Source organism: Pleurodeles waltl, chromosome 1_2 (genome assembly GCF_031143425.1).
Source record: "Pleurodeles waltl isolate 20211129_DDA chromosome 1_2, aPleWal1.hap1.20221129, whole genome shotgun sequence".
In the NCBI taxonomy this organism is placed as follows: domain Eukaryota; kingdom Metazoa; phylum Chordata; class Amphibia; order Caudata; family Salamandridae; genus Pleurodeles; species Pleurodeles waltl.
Genome location: NC_090437.1, coordinates 985,847,475 through 985,872,405, shown reverse-complemented (window position 1 = coordinate 985,872,405; position 24,931 = coordinate 985,847,475).

Sequence of the window (24,931 nt, the reverse complement as noted above, 5' to 3'; positions counted from 1 at the left end):
AATTTATTACCTTTTAGATTGTGGTATTGAAGTTTAAAAGTGTTTAATTTCACAGGCGTTGCGAGTCTGCGCGCCTTACTGTTTGTATTAATCCTTTGGTTTCGGCTTCTTACCGAGTTAATTATGTTTATTGATTTTCTGTCAAGAGCGACTGTTGTTAACTCGACAACCGGCTTCCTGCCGAGTTAAGTGTTTTATTGATTTTCCCTTGCAGAGGGAATTCTCTTGTTTATTGATTTTCTGGTTTAACTTTGCCGAGCAGGCTGCACATTTCTTTTCGGCTTCCAGCCGAGTGTTTAATTTAATTAGATTTTCCCTTATGTAGGGAACCCGGGAGAGGACTGCGTGTTAGACACGCAGTCTGTTTTCTATGGCAACCGGTGTTGCCAAACGCGTGCGTCATTGACGAACCGATCTCATTCCACTTTGATTCTACATGAGATCGGTTCGTCTTCTGATAGCGCGTGAGGCATTGGAGTTTGTCTAGAGCAACTGCTCACTTCCTCCCCAACGCCCAGTTAAGAAGAGCACTTACTGGGTTGTAAAATATCTTACAAAGGCTGGGCCTAGAGTGATATTATTAATATTCTGCAGGCATCCTTCTCAGTGATTTACCATTGCTGCATATATATATGCTTATCTCCCATTAGATAGGTTTTAAGTGTATATATATAATATTCCCCTACTATTGCACCTGCTGGGGTTTTATCACTCCCCCAGTTATTATTCTTGTCTCCTGGTTTTATAGTTTATTCATTATGGCTCAATGGAGCGACCAGGATGCAGGGTTCTACCCGGAGGATACCGGCAACCAACTAGAGATAGATTTGGTTGAAGCTCTAGATTCAAGAGTACAACAGTCGATTAATGATGCTCTGGCTAGAGCTCTTGGCCCCTTTCCAGGCCAATTATTAGAATATGCCCAAGCACAGGGCTGGAGGACCGGGGACCCCTCCCCCTCCTCCGAAGGCAATACTACCCCTGTTCCTACAAAATCAAAATCAAAATCTAAGAATATCTCTCAGGAGGATCCTGTTGGAGAGTTGCATGCCGACATGTTTGAAAAATTGCGCAAGAAAAGAAGCGCGGAACACAATTATAGCTCCCAACGCAATTCCTCTTCATCAGGGGACTCCGATGATCCGGATTCTGATGACATTACCACTCTAAACCTTAGTAAGAAATCAAAAACTACCTCTTCTACACCTCAAATTTTAGATTTTAACCCTTCAGAGATTATTCATCCTAGATCTTCGAGTTGGCTTCCAACTCCTGAGGTAGCACTCTACGTTCACGCTAACTTAAGGAAAGGTTTTGATAAAGAGGTGCGCTCCAGACTCAAGGCGGAATGCCCCAGACCGGAGCTAGATAATAACGTGGCGGAAACTCCTGAAATTGACCCCACTTTGATTACTTTCATGAAGAAGTACGGGAAGGATCCCAAAAAGGGTCTAGACAGATCCTGGCGCCTTTGTCAAGACAAATTACTAGACATGGCAGGCCCATTGACAAAAATCTTAGACCTGGCTACCACATCCAAGGAATCAGGCACCCCAGTGAGCACTGATGTTTTATTGGGTTGGGCTCAGAGGGCAGTTTGCCTATTAGGTAACACAAACTGTGCTATCTCCACCGAACGCAGGAAATCCATATTGATGCGGATGGATCCTAAACTTGTAGACTTGGCTTCCTCTGAAGCGGGACCAGCAGCTGAGGGTCTCCTTTTTGGCTCTTCCTTCATTAAGGAGCTGGCCAAATTTTGCTCTACCTTTTCCACTTTAGACAAGGCTCAGCTGTCCCTAAAAAAGGTTTTTCGAAGGGGCCTTTTTGTCAGGGCCGGGCGTTACGGCGGACGAATGCCAGGCCGAGGTAACTTTGTCAGTCCCCAAAATTACTACCCGAGGGGTAGAGGTAACTGGTCTGGAGATCAAGTCGACACCACGTTCTACCCTTCACGACCTCGTGGAGGAAGACCCAGGTTCCGCAGAGGGTACCGTAGAGGCCAGCAAGGAGCTATACAAGACGCCTCCTTTACCGGTAAGAATTATTCTACATTCACAAGTTATTCTTGGGGGAAGAGTCAGGCTGTTTGTGCACAAATGGAGAGAGATTTCAGGAGACCCCTGGGTTATTCAGACAGTGTCAGGTTTTCACCTGGAGTTCCTCAACACTCCGTTTCAGCATGCTCCTCCGATAAACATGTGTTTTTCCCAATCAAATCAGAATTTTATAGATCGAGAGGTGCAAGCATTGTTGGACAAAGGTGAGGTAACTTTTTCAACTCCACACCCTACCGGCTTCTGCAATCCTATTTTTGTGGTAGACAAAAAAGGAGGCGGTCACCGGTTGGTATTAAATCTGAAAGACTTCAACTCTTGGATTGTTTACAGACACTTCAAGATGGAGGGGATTCACATGTTGCGAGACATTCTTTTAGAAGGGGATTGGATGGTTCGTTTAGATCTAAAAGATGCGTACCTCTCAATCCCAATTTTTGCACCCCACAGGAAGTATCTTCAGTTCCAGTGGAAGGGGCGTTGCCTAGAATTCATGGCTCTCCCATTCGGTCTATCCTCAGCTCCCTGGTGCTTCACAAAGCTCTTGAGACCGGTAGTGGAATGTTTGAGAACCAAGGGAGTTCGTCTTATCATATATCTGGACGACATCTTACTGATGGCGCAGGATGCAACGACGTTACTGACCCATCTAAATTGGACAGTCACGTTGCTCCAGGAATTAGGTTTCCTTATCAATGCGCAGAAGTCACTGTTGAAACCATCCCAAACGATAGAGTTTTTGGGTTTCAGGATAGATTCCATTCTCTCCCTATTGATTCTTCCAGCGACAAAAATTCGCAATATCAAACGAGAATTGAGAGCAGCATTACTCAGCCCGAGTATTTCCCTAAGGAGCATTGCTCGACTAGTGGGTCTGTTAGCTTCATCCATTCAAGCAATTTTTCCTGCCCCCTTACACTATCGGGCCCTCCAGAGATTGAAGATTCATTATTTGAGGCAAGGTCTGAGTTACTCAGACCAGGTTCCTCTGTCTTCAGAGGTCAAGGAAGAGATTCAGTGGTGGCTTCACCACATGGAAGCATGGAATGGCAGAGCCATTTTCGGATCTCACCCAGAAGTTGTAATAGAATCGGACGCCAGTCAGTGGGGCTGGGGAGCACGTTGTGGCTCAATGACAACAGGGGGTCGTTGGTCTTCAACAGAGAAAGATTTACACATAAATTGCTTGGAGCTCCTGGCGGGCTCTTTCGCAATAAAGAGTTTATCCCCGATCAGGACAGATTGTTGCATTCTTCTGAGAATGGACAATATATCAGCGGTTCGTTATGTGAACAAACTGGGGGGAACGCGATCCAGAATCCTGGCGGAGATTGCCAAGGAATTTTGGCATTATTGCCTGAGACACAGACTAGTGGTGTTGGCGGAGTATCTTCCGGGAGATCAGAACATAGTAGCGGACTGGAACTCCAGATATCTGACGGATCCCAGCGATTGGAAATTGGATCCACAGATATTTCAACATATTGTCCAGGCTTGGGGTTCCTGCGAGATGGATCTTTTTGCGTCTCGCCTCAACAACCAAGTTCCGAAATTCTTCAGTTGGAGGCCGGATCCTCAAGCCTCGGCAACGGATGCTTTTCTACAGAATTGGAACTCGTTCCAGTGCTATGCATTCCCGCCGTTCCTATTGATACCCAGAGTCTTAGCTCAAGTGAGGAGACAGAAGGCAGAACTGATTTTAGTGACCCCGTTGTGGAGGTCTCAGCCGTGGTTCCCTATTGCCCTTCAGTTAGCATGTGCGCCTCCACTTCTAATTCCTCCTCGTCTGGACCTCTTGCTCAGTCCGGAGGGCCATCAACATCCCTTAATTGTATCGGGGACTTTAACTCTGATGGCTTGGAGGATTTCAGGACTAGATGGAAAGCCCCAGGAATTTCGCAACAGGCTGAAGGCTTTATCAAGCGAGCATGGGCAAAGAGCACCCACAAGAGATATGCTTCGGCATGGCGTAAATGGGTTAGTTGGTGCAATGGAAGAGATCTTAATCCCATGGGGTCAGGTATTGATATGATTATTAACTTTCTGGCTGAGTTAGCCTCGGCAGGTTTGGCCTATAGGACAATCAACAATTTTAGATCGGCAATTTCTTCAGGTCATCCACCTATAGAAGGTAAGCAGGTAGGTGAACATCCGCTAATTTGTAAGCTGTTGAGGGGTATCAGATTTTCGAATCCTCCTCAGCCTAAGTACTCTGTACTTTGGGATGTGAATATTGTGTTAAAATTCTTGGATTCTTGGCCCAGTAACAAGTACTTATCCCGGAAACAATTGTCAGCTAAACTAACTATGTTACTATGTTTAGTCTCTTGCAAGAGAGTCTCAGATGTGAGAGCCCTAGATTTATCGGGGAGACTTTATTCTCCGGAAGGAGTAACCTTTATTATCTCCAGAAGGACCAAGAATAATTGCAGGTCAGTAACGTACCCTTGGTTTCCAGATAATTCAAAATTATGTGTGGTACAGTGTCTTAAAGATTATGAAATATCTACAGAAGAACATAGACAGGACATGAATGGGCAAGTATTAATTGCACTTCAGAAACCTTTTAAACCAGTTGCTTCGGCCACTCTTGCGAGGTGGTTAAGATGGCTTATGAATGAAGCAGGTATTGATACTAGCCATTTTGGAGCTCATTCAGTTAGAGGAGCAATGGCATCTAAGTCTTTTATGTTAGGTTCTAGTTTAACAGACATTATGAAATCTGCAGACTGGTCGTCTGAAAGTACTTTTCGTAAGTTTTATTTTAAACCTGTTTTGGATGTGGCCTCTGTTGTTATGGGTCAGCTTTGAACTAGCATAATCCGAGCCTCCGGTCCTGATATAGAATGAAAAATTTTCTAGCTTACGCGTTAAGAATTTTCAATTCTATTAAGGACACGGAGGCGAGGATTATCCCACCCTATCATGAATATGGATAATTTTGTTGATCTTAAAAAATTGTTTAATTCATTGTTACCCTCCCACGTTTTATATTGTATAATAAGATGTGAATGATTTTAAATGGTTGTTACCATTAGTTTGAAGATATTACCGGTTGGTTTTTATTATTATTTCTCAGGAACGGATCAGAAGAATTCCTGAAGTTATTTTCTCCATCCAGTTGTCTACGTTCTTGAAAAACCGACTTGATGTTCAGTCTGGTCTCCTTCGTGGGCTTCTTCCTTCCTAGATGAGACTTGATATCATCTAAAGGCTTTGAGGTCGTGTGAAAGAAATTACTGGTTTTGGTTGAAGCAAAGAAAGAGGATATGACGTTCAAGGTTATGGACTTTATGGACTAAGGTCACGATGGTTGATTGGTGCATGTGACTTATACACTGGAGCACATTGGGAAATGTTGTTTTTTGTTTAAACGTGTTTTAATTGGCTGCTGTGAATTTTCAGTAAAGAAAGAGAAAGCATAATCCTCGCCTCCGTGTCCTTAATAGAATTGAAAATTCTTAACGCGTAAGCTAGAAAATTTTTCATTACACAGTACTTTGTGCTGCTCCCAGAGTGAAAAAAGGCAGGACAAAGAGGAAGAACTGACCACTAGCAAGCAAGGATTTTTGAAGGACACTGCAACTAACAAATCAAAATGCTGGAACTCACTCTATTGTATAGGCCGAACGCTAACGCTGTACAGAATATTACATTGCCACAAGAAATGGATGATTGTAGTGTTTTAACGTAAGTTACTTTTAAAACGCGTATGTTTTCTTGTAATTTTTAAATATCTCTTGTAGTCTACGCTTGTAGTCTGTAGCTTGCTTTTTCGAAAGGCAGGTACGGCCAGTTTAATCTGCGGAGGGTAGATAAACAAGCATTCGGAATGCAATAGTCTCATGTTTGCTCGAGTTAGAGCTCTTAGCGTTGTAAATTACTGACTGGACTTTTCTTGCCACACAGACTAAAAATAACAAGAGGAAGAGAGCAAGAGCTAGCTGGTCCTGGAAAAGCCCCCCACTGCTCTTGGTTTATGTTTACAGAGGGAGCTGGTGGGGAGGAGGGGCTGATTATACACCCACAGTGAAACACAAACAGGCCAATACTGAAAGAAAAAGTCCCCTTCAGAAGAGATAAATAGGACATAGCGTAATTACACAGTACTTTGTGCTGCTCCCAAAGTGAGAAAAGGCAGGACAAAGAGGCAGAACTGACCACTAGCAAGCAAAGATTTTTGAAGGACACTGCAACTAACAGATCAAAATGCTGGAACTCACTCTATTGTATACTTTAGTATACAGCAGGCCGAATGCTAACGCTCGACATAAAAAGGATGGAAGGCTGAAAGGAAGGAAATGTGAATGCAAGGAAAAGTGAAAGAAAGGCAAGAACGTGATAGGATGGATGGATGACTAGGTGAAAGGATTGATGGGTGACAGCATGGGTCAATGGATAGGTGGATACATGGTTGAACAAGGGCACAATAAATGGAAATTCGAGAGTATGGATGGCTAAATGGATGAGAAAAGGATTGATTGATGGATGAAAGGCTTTATTGATGGCTAGATAAGTCAAATGATGGATGTATGGGTGAATGGATGGATGAATTAAATTGCCAGTGGATAAATGCATGGCCAGTGTATGGATGGAATGGTGAAAGATTGAATGATGGATTAAAGAATGAATGGGTGACAGAATGTAAAGGTGAAATAGCGGAGTTAAGGAAGTAGATGGAAGAATAAAAGGATGAATGGATAGATGCTTGGATGGAAGAGACAAGGGGGAAGGGTCAAGCTCACCTGCTTGGTGCTATCAGAGCTTTGCTTCAAATTTCCTGAAAACTATTGGATGTGAAGAGAATTGAGCACTTGTTTAATAATGCTCATACGATATTCCTTGCCACCTGGTACCCATTGCTAGGCTAAATGTCCTCTGAATTCATAGAGGATGCACATATTCAATGCCTGAGGGCCATACTCCTGATCAATTATGATTGAAATGTGCATGCATCCTTTCCTGACGCCCAGACACTATTATAGGAAACGTTTCTACAAATTTGCTGTTTGATCACATTCTGTATGTCTGGTGTTTAAGGTACCTGGTGCAAAGGGGGAGATATGTGGTAGTGGGCCAAGGCAAGGGCTTGTCAGGAAGCATTATTGCAAGTACATTATGCATCCTCTGAATAGAACCCTCTGATGCTGGAAAGGAGAACACATTTTCGAGAAGTCTGAAAGCAATTGTACTATTCCTTCATTTTTTCAAATATGTTAAAATGTTAATAAAAATCATTCAAACCTAAAACAATATGAAGCACCTCCACTTGCCCCTGTACTATCAGACATGCATTCATATACCTCTTTGGGTCCTGATTTGTTTCCATTTCGAAGATCCTTTTCAGTGATTCAGGGCAGTGTTAGAGAGAGATGTTCAGGTTTTCTAATGCTGCTGCCACTAGATTACTTCAAAGTCATTTATTTCCTTCCTGAAATAGACCAAATAGGGTTAACAATATAAAAATATCCAACCCTAATACATTCCTTACCTCCTTATATCTTTCTGATGTCAGACCTCACAGCAAGAGATGTGCACGTCATGAGAAAAACATCTAATTGTCTACCTAGTAGAAAGGTGTTTAAGTTTCTCTCCTTCTAGGATGCCTATACAGTAAAGACACACTTTTACCCTGAGACTTCCTGTTTTGTATGTCTCTTCTGGTAGGCAGTGATTGCTATCTCTGAACAGGGAGTTCCTGTGCAACATTTTGAGCCTGCATTAGCCCTTTCTCTTTTGTTCTTCTTGTCTGAATTTGAGTGGACTCTTGATTTTTTTCTGGCTTCATGACTTCCTGCTGGGTTTGTGGCCTGCTTTTTGCTTGCTCTGTGTACATACACCAATGACATTCTTTTGGATTTACTGGTGCTACATGGGGTTGGATCTAGTGGTTGAGTAACCCTCTGTTGGCTTCTTGATGAGCATGGTTTGAGTCATTCAGATTGCTGTCCTTGAGGGTGCTCTGGGCCGCCATCGATGGATACAAATGACACATGCCCCGCACCAGGGGGTTCTGGGTGCTCTTTCCATAGGTGGGGCAGGCCTGCTATGTGTGTGGTGCTGGAGCCCACGCTACTGGAGGCTATATGAGCATTTCCCATTTATAGTTTGGTTGCTGCTTGGGGGCTGGACATGTACTTAGCTTGTAATTCATGTCCTTCATGGGGTTCTTGGGATAGGTGCCATGTTTCATGGCCTCTTGTGCAAGCTGCTTTGTGTTTTCCGGCATGGTTTGGGGGTGGTCCTGGAGGTGGCCCAGGACACCCTGCAGGGCTGGTGCCAGGGTTGAGTCTGCTGTAGTAGGCAACACTCAGTCATGGGCTAATAAATGTGTTTACCTGCTCCTGTTTTTAGGATTTGCATGCTGGTCTTCTACTTTATGCCAGGCATTGGGCTTGTGCAGTGAGTGCTCTCACTCACTCTCAAACTGCATGTTTCTCTGTCTCTAACCAGCCATCTTTCCGGCTAGACCTGACCTACCTGCTCTGCATTTATTTCTATGTTGCAGGTTTTAGAAATTGGGTCTGTAGTTGGCAGAGTTATGTACCCTGTCCAAGTAGGGCCAAAGTCCTAGTCAGGGTAAGTCAGATACACAGCCTAAATTAACCTGTGCTCACTCTCTGGTACCTTGGCACAGAGCAGGCAGGCTTAACATAGAAGGCAAAGTGTAAAGCATCTGTACAACACACATACAGCAATCGCAGTGCAGACTCCACATGGGTGTATGAAAAAAAATATTATTCATCTGTATAAATCAAGACCCAAAACAACAAAAATCCAATTAGGATATCAATTAACATTCACTTAGCAATACGTCAAAGCAGTGCTTGAAACAGGGCTTGTTTTAGAGCCTTTACGGCACCTTGGGGAATCCGTTATGAAAAGAAAATTGTAAGAGCCGCTGGGGCTTGGCCTGGTTAGTTAGGCTGCCTGTAAGTGGTTAACTGCGTGAAGCCAACACAGTGTAATTGGGGCTAACATTGGCCTAAAGTGAAACTGGAGGATCTTAAATGTGATGGGGCAGCGGACGTTTTTGGATCGCACGGGTTGGACGATCAGCCAAATCTGTGCACCTATTCTATGAGGAATAGGGTTCCGCTGGGAACTCCAGGCGTAGCATGAGATTGAAGTAGCTGCTGTGGGGAGTGCCATGACACCGATACGGAGACAACGCTGGTTTGCCTCCAGGTAATCAAAGGAACATGTTGAGCAGCTGTTGGATGGGCTTGCTGCTGCGGAGTGGGGGGCATGCCCATATCAAATGACTATGCCCTCATTATGAACATGGCGGTCCAGACTGCCATGCCGGAGGTGGCAGAAATTACCGCCACTGGCATGGTGGTCTGGACCGCCAAATTATGAACAAGGTAGGACTGCCCCACGCGGCCCTCCGCCACCGCCAGGCTACCGCCGATAGGCAGCCTGACGATGGTGGATTTCTTTATCCGACAGGGCAGCGCTGCAAGCAGCACTTCCCTCCGGATAAAGAACCCTTGTTCCTCCAGCCTTTCCCTGGCGGGTTCCCCTGCCAAGGAAAGCGGGCAGAAGGGGTGCTCCGGGGCCCCCTGGGGGCTCCTGCACTGCCCATGCACTTGGCATGGGCAGTGCAGGGGCAGCTGTGCACAGCCCCGTCGCACAGGTCACTGCCCGATTTACAGGGAGTAATTTGCGTGATGGGTGCTGCTGCACCCGCCACACTGAGGCATTGACGACAGCTCCATGTGGAGCCGTCAGCAATGTCCAGGCCCAGCATGCCACTTGGCCGGCAGGCGGAAACACTGTTTCCGCCCACCAGCCCTGAAGAATGTTAATTATTGGGCCGGCGGTCCTCAACAGGCTGGCGGTCTGTGTTCAGACCACCAGCATGAATACAGTGGGAATTCCCGCCGTGTTCATAATGATGGCCTATGTCTGGTACTTTGCAAGCACCACAAGCTGACTCCTCAGGTTGGAGGGGGGGAGAGACTGTGACTCGCAGGCTGGTCTGTCCGATCTCTAGTCAGGGAACACCGGCACTTGGGATCGGAACGCACCCTTAGTCAGCATTCGGATCAAACAGGCAGGTTGGGGTCTCTCAGTGTTACACCAGCAAACAGCAAGGGTTTCCGCCACCACAGTGGTTGGGTCTTCCATCCTTTGGAGTTTACAAACCTGAAACAGCCCCACAATGGAGTGGGAGAGCCACATGCCGTGCAGGGTACAATACAAGGTGCAGGATCCCCAGAGCTTGGGCAGCACGGTGGTTCCACAAAGGGATGTGCAGTTCTTTAGCTTACACAGTCTTTGATGTCTCTGAGACTTCAGGGAAAACGGGGCAGGGGGACCCAGAAAGCCCTTGGAGACACTCCGGGGGTGATTGTTGGTTCTTGGGTTGCATGGCAGAGATCAGAAGGCAACAGGGCAGGATAACAGGGCAGAGCAGCAGTTCCTAGGGAACAGTTAATTCTGGCAGAGTGGTGATCCTGGCACACAGCAGTCTTTACTCCATGAGAGTCTTGTTGAGTCCAGAAGTGTACTGCTTTTAGTGAGTCAGAGACCCTGAAATTATACTGAAAAGTGTCTTTGATGTTGAGGATGACTTCAAAAGGATTCTGTGAAGTGCAGATATCCCCCTTTCAGTCTAGCCCCGTCTGCAGACTACCAGTAAGAGGTAATCAAACCCTTTGTGTGGGCTTTAAAGTTGGTATTTTGAGAAACAAAACATGCATAGAAATTCCTCAAGTAGGTTTTATTCATTCAACGCCTCATCCATAAGCATCGTCATGAGATTTCAACTGCCGCCCCGAGCCCTCTCGCAATCCATCCCCCGTGTTCTAAATTCTGTTCCCATAGCAAATGACTCCATTCTTGGAATCATTTGCTGAGAACATCACAGTTACTACCCTTTGAAATGTAAGTGTGAGCTCTTCCCAACCACCTCCCCAGGAAGATCCATCAGCATGCAGATGAATGCATATGCAGTTCAGTATCCTGTAATGCCGGCATCTGATGGGTATGTAGAAGTGTAGATGCCACCTAGCCCAGCTCAGACATGTATTGGAGACAGGCTGTAGGCACACAGGACAGTGAGAGCAGGGAAATGCCCACTTTCTAAAAGTGGCATTTCTAAAATAGTAATAATAATAAATCCAACTTTAACAGGAAAGAGTATTTATCATTACCATTCCAATAATACTAAATATGATGCAGATACTCCTCTCAGGTCAGTCGTGCCAGTATTTTAAGGAACTCCCAGTTCTTGCCTATGTGAGAGGCAGGCCTCACAATAATTAAAAATGACTGGGAGTTTTTCATTACCAGAACATACAAAACTTAAAATTACATGCTCTGTCTTTTACATACATGGCACCCTGACCTAGATGTTTCCTTTTGCCTACTTTAGGGGTGACCTACATGCAAGAAAAGGAGAGTTTAAGACTTGGCAAGAGGCCTTAAATGCCAAGTCAGAGTGGCAGTGAGACTGCACACACAGGCTCTGCAGTGGCAGGCCTGAGACAGGTTTACAGGGCTACCTGAGTGTGTGGCGCAATCAGTGCTGCAGGCCCAGTACTAGCATTTAACTTACATGCCCTGGGTATTTGGTATACCACTTTACAGAGGACTTACATGTAAATGAAATATGCCAATTGTAGATAAATCAATGATACCATGTTTAGAGGAGAAGCACATGCACTTTAGCACTGGTTAGCAGTGGTAAAGTGCTCAGAATCCTAAGGCCAACAAAAAGATACACCAACAAATCAGAACGTAAAAGGCAAAAAGTCTGAGGTAAGACCGACCTAAGGATGCCAGGTCTAACAGCATGTATATGCCCCCTCTCAGTTGCTTTTTTTTATCGTGCTTACCACTAGGCCTGAAATTCTGGAGTGTGGGTTTTAGCTTACTGTTGGGTTCAAGGCCTTTTGGTTTCTTCACTGTTTTTCTTGAATTCTTTTACTTGTCCTCTTGCTCAGCTTATGGGCAGAGGGTTGCAACCTTCTTCAAAGTCTTCGTCCCCCTATTAGGTGCTTGAGTATTGGGGTGTGATCTGATCTCTCTCCTACCATCTTGTGAATTCTGCGAATTAGGTTGAGTTTTCTCCAATCTGGCACTTGTATCCTTGGTTCCTAACCAAAGATCCCATGCCTATTTATCATATATATTTTAACTAGTACAATACACAGTTCTTTGAGCTCCTAGCATTCCTCTCTGGAATCACTTGATATTCTTGAGCCCCTTTCCCCCTCACTCTTCCTTATTAGGGTCGATCACAAAGCGCTCTGTCCCTGGTGTAATCTCTTTGTGGGCTTTTAACCACGCCCATCAGTTTGGTTGGTGCGTGGGCTTGCCTTTTACAATTTGCTTCATTTCATTAGTGAAGGGCATGCATACATCATGCCTTTTCCGGTGTTTAGCCCTCCTTGAGCACACCGGCCAACTACTGAAAACATACAAGGCTCCATGTTTTTTGTATGGTTTCTGGACTACTTTTTCTCTTTATTTCACAGACAGCACGTTCTCGCTGGGCAGTAGTCAAGTGCTTTGCATGACATCGACCATGTTACATGGCTAACTGCACTTTTGCCGGTTACATGGATAATCGCACTTTTGCCAATACGTTTCACTGCGAGCGAACTTCTGTTTCCTTTTGTGTGTCTCCGTCACACTTGATGGTGCTGTGGGCTCGCTTATGTGAAACTGTTATATTTTCCAGTTTATGTGGCAAGAAAATCCGGTTAGGAGTTTACAACGCTAATAGCTCTAACTCGAGACCCGTTGCATTGCAAATGCTTGTTTGTTTGTGGTGATGGATCTGTGTGTGCCTCAAACCCCCTGGCAGAGTGTGGTAGTTGTTTTTCAATGAGATCCATGAATACCACAAAAGAAAGCTCATTAAGTATTACTTTTTTTTAAGCATGATCATTTTTAATCCACCCATTAGTATTGGTTATTATTGTTGTTACATTTTTGGGTTATTTATTAAGCACAACATTCACTTTAAAAGAGTCAGGTATTACAGAACAGATGAAAATCCAGGTGATACCTGCTTTATATGATAGAGGAAAGACACTACTGGACAAAAATCAATGTTTTTAATTTCTAACCAAATTTTGGATAATCTAATTGAGCTTGAATATTTAAATGGATACAGTTTCACACTTGAGTCTTTTTTCTTTTTACCTATAAGTTCTTCACAAGTTTTTAATACAGAGATTGAAAAGTATGACCTCTGTCTCTATCATGTGTAAGTTTTGTCCCATTGAAGAAATGCATATGAAAAATTCCTCAGGAATCTTCATTACTTTCCTATGGAAGACAAAAGAAGGGCTATCCACGGGCGGGTGTGTTCTCATTAGTCTGAGCAAAAGGATTTGCAAACAAATCCAGTGCTCTAAAAACTTTACAGTGAATATTTTTTGTCCTGAATCTTATTAGAATTGCAGACCAATAAGTTCCATTTTTAAATGGAGTCTACACATGTTGACTCTCTCCCTGTCTTATGTGCACATAAAGCCCCATGTGGAGTTTGTGCATACACACAGGGTTGTCCTACATTGACACTGTGCTCTCATCCTTTCACATTAACATCAGAACCTAGCAATAGGACATTCTCAGTGGTGAAGGTTATGGACATAACCATTTCGAGAGCTCACTTCACTTATGCCTACTAGACATCATATGTTCACCTCATGTCAGGGTGAACTCTCAAAGTAACTAAATTAACTTTAGCTCAACCCCCCAGGTACCTGGTAGCTATGCCACAAATAAAATGACAACAACATGACAAAGCTCCAATAGGGGAACCGGATTTAAGACTTTTGAAAGTTTAAGGTTCAAATTAGCACCAAAAACTGTTAAGCACCAACTGGCTGTGCTTCACCAGTACCTAGGCACAAGTTAAGGCCAACCGCAATGGAGCATGGGTCAGCTATAGAAACCAGGTTCATCTGGTTTGGGCATTTTACCTGCGACTTGTGCCTGATTTAGTCTTTAGTGGAAGGGATACTCCATAACCAATGGGTCTGATATCCCATCCGACGTATTACAAGTACATTATAGCCTATGACATTTGTAAAACGGAAGACAAGATATCCATCACATTTGAAACAGGGTATCCCATTTGCCAAACTCTTAATCAGGCCCTTAGTCTCTGTATTAGAAGTCAAAAATCATCAGAGGGTCAAGATAGCAGGCTGTGGCAGAAAAACGCTTCACATCGTCTGATAGCCACTGGAAAAGGTGATGGTGAAGCTATGGACCTTTGCGGGAAAACTCAGAGCGAGTGAAATTTGAATGTCATGCCCAGAATAGGTCCTCACTGTCTGAATACTTTTTGTGCCTTCCCCTGGTGAAGATTTCTACCTTTAGGCTTATCACTTTTTTGAGCTTGTTTTCTTGCACCAACGCAAGGCTTTAGACAGGAGGGTAAGACGGGTCTGTGAGGCCAGATAACTTCTCATTGAGGTTCTGCTAAATCAGGCGTACTACTGCAGGGAATCTCCAAGTGGGAGCAATCTAAATATTTGGCCCAGGGGCAGCACACTTTCATAAGATATGCATGGAAGGTTGGTCTTAGTCTTCCAGAGTTCTGTGAAGCCAAAACTTTTCTTAATCCCAGGTTTAAAGAAAAGTTAGGAGGAGGACATTTGGATACCAGTCAATGGAACAGGACATTGGGTACAACATTTGGAGGTCAAGACTCACTCCAGAAGAGGCCAAAAGCAGGGTTCATGGGAGGTCCAATTGCAACTGGTCAGCTGGGCAGTTCTAAGAAGGGCCTCTTATAGCTTGTTGTCTCACTGTAGCTTGAACAGGAGGGCAGCCTTATTAACCTTGGACTCCACTTCTTTCACTCTTTTGCCCTGGGTACAAGAGATAGAAAAGGTCCAGTCTTCTAGGCTCCTCTCAAGTCTCAAACAGCAGGTCCAGTCCTCTTCTATACTTCTACAGACCCAGAATATGTTCTCAGGAGGGTTCTGTGGGTGTCATATTTACACCTGGCACTAGCCTGTGGGAGTGGCTGACTCCTAGCCCCTCCCTGTCCAATAGGATAAGAGTTCTCATGGGTAACCTGCCCACTTTTGCATCACTTACTGTGTGCGCTAATTGAAACAATCCCACAGTGACCCTCTCTGCCTAAATCCAAGATGGTGAAACCCTTCTCCCCTTGTGCGGAGCCTCTGTGCTCACTGCAGAGTTGTGGGCAGGGAAATGAGCAACCTATCCTCTGTGGTTACTCTGAACCAGTTCTGGATTGCTCCTCTCCCACTGGGATTGATGCCTGCCTACATGACTAGGGGAACAAAGAAGGGCCCAGCCTAGGTGTCAGCTAACATTTGACTGTGACCTGGCTAGGCCTCTTTGAAGTTTGTTATATTCCTGAGAACACCCCACATGATCATCCTGCCAGAGGAACAGAACACTTCCTCACACACAGGCCTTTTTCTCAGCTCTGAGAGCAAGTACACATCTCATCAAGAAAGTTTTTCAGTTACCAGATGAATGTTGAAGCCAATACGAAATTTGTAAAAGGATGAGTTCCGATGTGCAAAATACGGTCAGAAGCCCATGGCCAGCATAATTAATTGTTGGCACTCGAATACTAAGGCTGCATAGTATGAAGAGATCCAGGGCATCTTTAATCCATAATTTGCAGACACTCCTTGCCCCCTTATCTAACTCTTTCAGGTTCCTGCTTTATCCTTTTATGATGGTTTTTCCGTCTTTCTCTTCCACCATCTTCTCGCTTTGTATGTTTTTCCTCTCTTGATGTGGGGTAATGTCTGATGGGAAAAAATAAGCGGTGGTCCCCAAAAAGGAGTGCTGGTAGCCACCCCTGCAACCATAGGCTCAAATTAATCACTGGTTAGGGCTCATGCAAATGGGCATTTAGAGGCTTTAGGCAGGGAAAAGGTAACTTTCTAAAAGTATTTTTCTAGAATATTCATTAAAATTCCAACTTTACCAGTGAATTGGGGTTGTAATAAGTATTTTAAAAAGTCAAAGAATGAAATTTGTAGCTGCTTCCTAGCCAGAGATAACATTATTAAATTTAATCTTGTATCCCAATACTTTCTTGGAGCATCCAACCCTGCTACAGAGAAAATAGCATTTAGGGCCTTTTCACTATAAGGAAATGTTTAACATCACATTTTTGCATACCCTACTTTTAAAAAACATGCATCTTGCCTTACAGACAGTAGGGCCTAATTAGGGGTGACTTAGTAATATTTAAAAGGAGGCATTAGGCCTGTCAAAGGGGATTATTTTGACAGGTCACATTTGCAGTGATGTTTACACCCACACTGTATTAGGTAGTACAATGGGTGCTATGGGTGCTACAGTCCACTTGTGAAATTCAGCTCGGTCCTGGGTAATATTTTGTATCATATACTAAGGACTTATATGTAAGGTAAATATGTTGATCAGGTGTATGTCAATTTCATCATGTTGAAAGGAGGAGACAAGCCCTTTACAGTTGGTTAGCAGGGGTAAAGTGCAGGGAGTTCTATAGCCAACTAAAACAGTCAAGGAAAAATATGGGCCTAGGCCACAAAAGTTGTTCATTTCCAACATCCGCCATGTGTGTTTATGGACGAAAATGACTTCATGCATCGGGCACATTACATTTTGTTGATGCTATAATATCATCAATAGCATAATGAATAATCTCAATGATATGATTTGAGATATCATCAGTAATGTCAGTTGGGAGAATATAAGCATCCTGTTGTGGGGGCCTTTAGTTATGGTTCATGCAGCTCACCATAGCTGTGGAATTTTTGTGGGGTATTAGCGTGCTTTCACTTTGTAACCATTAGGTCACTTCAGCTGAAGTTGTTTAAGGTACACACACGTTTGTGCGTGTGTGTGGAGGGGCACAACATTTTATTTATAAAATAACCAGATTATATAATATTTTCTTTTAGAAAAAAATGCTTGCCCTGATGCTGGTGTCTCACACTCAGACTTTAGTTCTTTCTGTTGAACCTTGCTCCAGAGTTCTAATGGACTGAGAGCTGAACACACCTGGCACTATTAGACAAGCACAATATGTTTACAATGACCAGGAGAAAGCAATTATCTAAGTGCCACATATCTGTGTATCGTGTGTAGCCATGGGGATGTTTTAACTCAATTTAAAAATAATTACACTGTTCTAAAGCTACGGCTCGACACGTAGACGCTCTGTTGGCAAATCCCATACACATTTCCGTTTCTGTACCTAGCAAGTTCCTGGCATTGTATGGAACATGCTGAATATTTTTTCAGAAACAACTAAGATTACATAGTTTATGTTCGGTTACAAAGCTTGTATTCGGTTATACAGGTTTGCTGTAGTTGAGCACAGATAACAGGAAAGTTAATTGAATTCCACTGGTAGTCACTGGTGCTAAGCAGGTGAAATTATAACGTGGTATATGATTGTTTGTTGCATCAGAAACATTCAATTCTTCCTTGTCCTAATTTGAAATACTACATATGAAATTCACACATTACAAATGGACGGTATATCTGTACATTTTCAACATCGACAACGAACTACATTTTGGAAATAAATCACGCTACTAATTCCGTCTTTCACCACGCTATAATGTTAAATGTAAAATAAATGCTCTCAAAGTGGGCCCGAAGCGCACGTTGTTAAAAAACAAAAGCTTAAAGCTTACCTTAATGAAAAAAAAAGATGTCTATCCGCAGAGCAATTGCCCACGAGTATGGAACTGAATAAATTCAGGACCTGGAGCCGAAGCTACAAACGCAACATTTTCTGTTTACACACGCCTCTATGGATACTAATTAATGGGTAGCATTTCTTCGCGGGTGAACTGCAGCGTAGACAACAAACAGTGACCGACATCGTGTCGCTCTCGTTTCACAACCTGGGCCCTGTTAACATGAGAATGCAGAATATTTACCATTTGGGCCTTTTTGTCCCCAAGGCAGTTTACGCCCTTTGACCCACATGGGGTGACTTGCCCATCTTCAGCCCTCAATAGCCTACTAATTGCTGCTATGTGGTAGCGGGAGGCCACAGTAGTCCTGTATACTTTCGGTTTCTGTTGCTGCCTAGGGTCTCCTGACACCAAGGGGGCAACGCTGGCAATGCCCATAGGACAGAAAATGGCTGATTTTGAAAAAAAATCGGGAGAACGCATTTTCCCCAGTGAGTTCTACTAAAGCAGAAGCAATTATAAGCGGAAAACATAAAGCCAAATCTATCTTTAAAAGTCCAGTCTCCCGCCTGAATCTGGTCTTTTGGCATGTATGAGTGCCAGCCATACCAAACATCGTGCAAGGGGGAGCAGTGGCCATCCTTGACTATCCGAATGACACCGTGTTGTTTTTTTCTCACAAAAACATCTACTGTTGGAGTGTAGCTTTTATATTCAATATTAACATGAAAAGCTTGCAAGATAAGGTGTATTAAAGCTGCATAGAAAATGTTTTAGTGTAATGTACGCGCTTGAAATGTGCCCACAGGGAGTGGCCATCAATTTATATGATGATTAATGAAATTGTCTAATGATGAATCAATAATGTACTAATGCATGATTTTATATTAGTATTGAGAGTTATATGTTAAGGTTTTGCTAAATTAATTATTAGGCCTTAGTTAGCAAGGGTCTGGGCCTAGCTGCCTGGTCTCATATTAAATGTGTTTTTCTAACGTGCAATGTGCTGTCTTCCTAAAGGACATGAAACTGTACTTTTCCAGAAGCTAGAAATGTATGTGTAACCGTAGTAAATTCTTCCTCATGAGACCCGACTTGCTCAAGGAGACATTCTTGCCGAATGCAACTGTGTAATTCGCAACAGGTACAAGGTCGCCCAAACTGGTAAAGACAATGGAGCTACTGACTGAAGCGAGGAGTGTAACTTTTCCTACCTGACATTCTACCCGTTGAAGACGTAAATCACAGGAGCCAATAAACTGCATGAGAACTGTTTTAGGTGAAAAATTCTAGTAAAGTGATCAACGGATCATTGGACAGAGATAACGATGCACCAAACATTGACCAATTGGAAATTAGAGACTTGTCTGGCAAATTCGATTTAACAACATGGTACGAGGAGAAGCCGGCCATTAGAGGGACACTCCTGCTATTACTATGACATTCCGTCTCAATCTTTGCTGTTCTGATACTTTCAAGCATCCTCACTTTTGCCTTGCCCGATACTTGCTTCTCCTCCTTATGAGGGGAGAGCTTTCTGCCCTGTTTGCTGAGACTTTGCTGTTCTATCCTGGCTGATGGTGGATCGACTGCTGTCCTGAGGACGAAGACTGATTTTGTATGCTGACCCATTATGAAGGGTAACTATATGATGATGAATTGTAATTGTCTCTTTGCCTTTCCTTTCTAGGTACCAACTGCTCTTTTGACAGAGGCCATAGTTAGATGTTTTCCAAATTTATGTTGCCAAATTGTTTTGCATTAAGCCCAACATGCTGATGCTAATTAGAGGTTAGTTAAGGAGTTCACTAATTCAGATGCAAATAGACAAACAACTGAATCTTGCTTTGTTGAATAATGTGCTTATGATACTCTTCTAAAGTTGATTCATGTTGACGTCGTGCTTTGTTCTAATGTTCATGATCTTTGCTTTGTTTAAGTCATATTCAAGTTGGCACATTTTGACATTGTTGATGTGTTTTCTGGTATTGAGACTAATAAACTTGCTAGTAGAGTGTAACAAATAGGGAATAATTATCATAAATCTTACTAAATTTGTGTGGTTATTCATGGCTGGAGGGTCATGGTGTGTTTTGATTCTTATTAATTAATTTGATTGATTGCTAGTGTGAATATTGATGAGGTTATTGATCTATTGATTGAAATGCCGAATAGATATCTCGTCTTAAGGAGTCCCCATTCAGGGTCAAAAGGTTCATTGGCCTAAAACGAGTCCCAGTGTAAGTTAAATTATTAAAGGTGGGACTCGTTATCACTACCATCGTCTAAATTCATTCTCAGTGCTGCTGATCTAGGTCTTTTAAGTAAAAAATGTGTTACTATTCCATATGTTGCAGGTTGGTTTTATCGCATTGGTTCCTGCGTAAAACAACTGTGCCCACCTGTAGGCAGGCAGTCACATCAAAGGCTGTCCCTTTCCACAAACACGTACAACCCGGACATCTTCCCTGACCTCCTAAGGCAAAATTCCTGCAGCATTCGTAGAGTCTGTTTTACTGGTACTTTTAATGGGAATTTTATTATCTTCCTCCTGACAGTGGGGAGATTGCAGAGATTTTATGCGGTTTTGTTATCAAACATATTTGCTGCCAAATAAGACATTGAGATGTAGCGGTCAGCAATAAAATGTGAATGGAATGTCTTTGTTTTGGTGAAAACCATGACTAGTGAGCCAGATGCCCTTGTCCATATAGTGTAACTTTGAGACATCGCTGGTCAGATAGGAGTGGAAGAGATGGCATTGTGTCTATCCGCAATACCCATGCTCCAGCAATACCAAAACTCATTTCTTTTATGTGTTCTTTACTAATAGGAACGTAATTTCTACTTTAGGTGTGGTCCATTTTTCATGATTGCTGTCTAATTAGCTTGTGTCACTTGTGTCACATTTGTATAAAAATAGTGTATGTTTATTCTAAGTGAGTGGGCCTCTCTCAAGCCGTCCCCAGAGCATTCAGAATTATCTTTTCCACTTCAAGCTAAACAACATTGAGCTAAACATTGGACTCTGGGGGTTTACATTTACTATTCCCACTCCAAACTAACCAACTTCGGGGAATGTTTTTGACTCTGGGGTGTTAGGTGGGTCAGATTTACTATTCTGAATCCAATCTAAACAACATTAGGGAAATGTTTTGATTTTTTTCCTTCTTTTGCTGAGCCCGTTTTGGTTGTAGGTATGTTAGATAAATATGCATGCTTTGTGCAGTAATTTTTGTCATGGAGTTGCATTTTTCTCTTTTTGTTTCCTTTCTGAATAATCTTCTTTCCTTTAAAATGTATTTTTGGGTTATGTGTTGGGTCCCTTAAAGAAATATAGGTCCCTTACAAATAATTGTGTGTGATACCAACAGGGCCTTTCTCTGTATGTAACATATGCCAGCTGGGCCCTGAGGTTCACGGGGTAACCTCATTAGATTGTAATGACTTTTAGAAAGTTGACATTTTCTTGCCATGCCATTTGGTGCCGGCAGCCTGCCTCTTGGCCACATGACTGGATGTAGTTGACAGTTGGGCTTTTTGTATTCCTCTTAGACGTCCACACACAATGGGAAGCTTAGGTGTGACTGCATGGGCCATGACTGGCAGGATAGGAGGGAGAAGCTTGGCCCAGGCCAGTTACACCTAAATAGGCTGTGTTCTGCCTCCACACAAAGAGCTGCATAACCCTGTACATAGTCTGTAGCCGGGATGGGGAAGGGAGGATGCTTTGGGACTTCCAAGAGAAAACTCTAGAAGCTTCTCCCCCAATTTAAAGGCACAACTGGGTATAAATACTGGATCTCAAACACCAACTCTTCTGTACACTTCTGGACCTATATATATTCTGCCACAAAGAAGGACTTCTGTGCAAGTGAAAGGCCTGCCACTCTGCTGGCTGCTGCTCTGAAGGACTGCTGCCTTGCTGTGCTGATCTGCCGCCTGCTGCCCTCTTGCCTGGACCTGCATGTTTTGACTTTAAGGGCTACTTGGCTGGCTTTCCGATCTGAAGCCTCAACGACATGACAGGCTTCCAAAAACTTTGCATCTGCACCTCAACTTTGCCATCTGTGAGCCTACCCTTCCAAGTGGTGTTATCCCAGTCCTGGACCTTTGGAAGTGGGCTTAAAGTGCTCTGCCTGCCTCTGTGGATCCACGGAACCAGTGCATCTCCTCTGCTGCTCAGCACAACACAGAGCAGAACTGATGCATCTACGCCGCTGCATGGACTGGACCCAGGGTCGCACAGACCTGCAATGATGCAGCAGCCCGCAATGCCTTCAGAACCGCCGGTGTGTGACGCATCCTTGGCACAGGCCCTCGTATCACTCATCGATGGCAGCCTTGACAATGATGCCGGACTCCACATGGCAGCCTCACAGCTCCTCGGAATCAACACATTGCCCTGACTACATGCCACATCCTTGATGCCAGACCTTGCAGCACAAGCCCTGCCGATGAGATTCTTGACGAAGACTCAGACCCTCGAATCAAAGCCTTACTTCAGCTATGAACCGACACATCGTTTCAGCTGCACTATGCCTCTTTGGTGCAGATCATCAGAACGCTATGCAAACCAGGGTTTAAGGTACTCTATTCAGCTGGCCTAACTGAGTGCCTGTAGCTGGCCCGCAATCCATAGCGGATTGCCTGAACTTGTGGATTTGCCCCTTTCTGGCATGGCCAGATATCCACAGCTGCCACTTTGTTCTTTTTGGTGCTACTTTTTCTAAAACTTTTAAAATTACATATCTCCAGTTCTACTGATTGAACTGTTGTTATTTTGGCCTTGTTGTATTTGCTAAAGAATGTTCTACTTTTCTAACTTGGTGTAGGATCCTTTTTATGCAGTGTTTTCAGTTTATTACTGTTTGAAGTGTTGCACAAATACTTTGCACATTGGCTCTAGTTTGAGCTTGCCTGCTCTGCACCAAGCTTCCAGACGGTTGAGCACAGGTTAATTTAGGTTTGGTTTGTGCCTCACCCTGACAAGGATTGTGATTGCTAGTTGACCAGGGCTCACACCCCAGTCAACCAACAACCCAATGTCACACACTGGCAAACTGACGAACAACAGGGATCGCCATTGAAGACACAGCCATGGAATCGCTGGCTAGACATAGCTTGCTAGTTTACCCAACTGAAGGAGATCTTACTTCCAGAAAGGTTTCTAAGTCTGAACATAAGTGCTGCTATATCAAGAATGACGACGAATAGCAACGTGTTGATGCAAAGGCTTCCTGGACCCAGGCTTTGGACTTTCATGTGCTTGGAGCCTTCCTGCTTTCATTGCACTGGGACCCAGCTCTTCAGCAACCCGCTGTCATCAATCCCTGCTTGTGATCCAGCTTGCAACTAGCCCCACTGACGACTCATTGACAACCACTTTTTTTCCATAAAAGAGTCTAAGAACGAAGGTAACCTTTCTACTGGGACAAACCTGGCCCTTGTATCCAATCTGTGCCTCATCGTGGTCAGCCTTATCTTTTGACTTTGTCCTGGCCTAGCACAACCAAACAACTATGGTTAGCACTTTTAGCCTTTTGGAGCTAATTTTAATGCAAAATTTATAAAATTATATCTCCAGTTCTAGGTTCTACTTATTGACTTTTTGTTGTTTTGGTGTCATTTTATTTATTAAAATGCACTCTATTTTTCTTAACTGTTTTAGTGATTTTTCCTGTGTTGTTTTTTCACTTTATTACTGTTTGAGTGCTGTATAAATGCTTTACACATTGCCTCTAAGTTAAACCTGGCTGCGTTTTGCAAAGCTACTGTGGGTTGCACAGATTGTAGGTAAGTACCATCTTTCTTGGCATGTTACCACCAATTTTGCATGTATGTCATCATGTTTTTGCCTGTCTCACTGGGATCCTGCTAGCCAGGACCCCAGTGCTCATAGTTTGTGGCCTAAATGTGTATGCCTGTGTAGTGCCTAACTGTGACACCATTACATGCGTGCACTACATATCGGTCAATACCTATATGTAGCTTCACAATGGTAACTCCGACTATGACCATGTAACATGTCTAAGATCATGGAATTGTCCCCCTATTCCAAATCTGGTATTGCGGAGCCAATTCCATGTATCCTGGGGGCTCCACTGTGGACCCGCAGTACTGCCAAACCAGCTCTCTGGGGTTTTCTCTGCAGCTACCGTTGCTGCCACCCCACAGACAGGGTTCTGCCCTCTTGGGGTCTAGGCAGCCCATTCCGAGGAAGGCAGAACAAAGCATTTCCTCTGAGAGCAGGGTGTTACGCCCTCCCTCTTTGGAAATAGGTGTGAAAGGCTTGGAAGGGGTAACCTCTGCCTGCCTCAGGAATTGCTTTGAAGGGCATAGATGGTGCCCTCCTTGCATAAACCAGTCTACACCGGTTTAGGGAACCCCCAGTCCCTGCTCTGGCGCAAAACTGGACAAAGGAAAGGGAAGTGACCACTCCCCTGTCCATCACCACCCCAGGGGTGGTGCCCAGAGCTCCTCCAGTGTGTCTCAGACCTCTTCCATCTTGTTTCCAGAGGTGTGGGGGCACTCTGGAGGCCTCTGAGTGGCCAATGTCAGCAGGTGCCTTCAGAGACCCCTCCTTATAGGTGCATACCTGACTAGGTGGCCAATCCTCCTCTGAGGGCTATTAAGGGTCTCTCCAGTGGGCTTTTACTCAGAATACGACTTGCAAGAATCCATCAGGGCTCCTCTGCACTTCTCTCTTTGACTTCTGCCAAGGATCGACCGCTGACTGCTCCAGGACGCCAGCAAAACTGCAACAAAGTAGCCAGAAGACTACCAGCAACATTGTAGCACCTAATCCTGCCGGCTTTCTCAACTGTTTCCTGGTGGTGCATGCTCTGGGGGCTGCCTGCTTTCACCCTGCACTAGAAGCCATGAAGAAATCTCCTGTGGGTCGACGGAATCTTCCCACTGCTCCAGCAGGCACCAAACTTCAGCTTCACTGGTATTCTGGATTCCCTCTCATCCTGATGAGCGTGGCCCCTGGAGCACAGGTGGTGGACCCAAGTGACCCAGACTGTCCAGTGGTCCAACTGTCTGAATTTGGAGGAGGTAAGTCCTGGCCTCCCCTCCCCAGACAGTAATCCTGTGCACTGTGTGATCTGCAGCTACAAGGGATTCTGTGCACATTTCCAAGAAATCCTGTATGCACAGCTGAGCCTAGGTCCCCAGCACTCCATCCTGCGATGCTCAGCTCCCTGAGTTGACCTC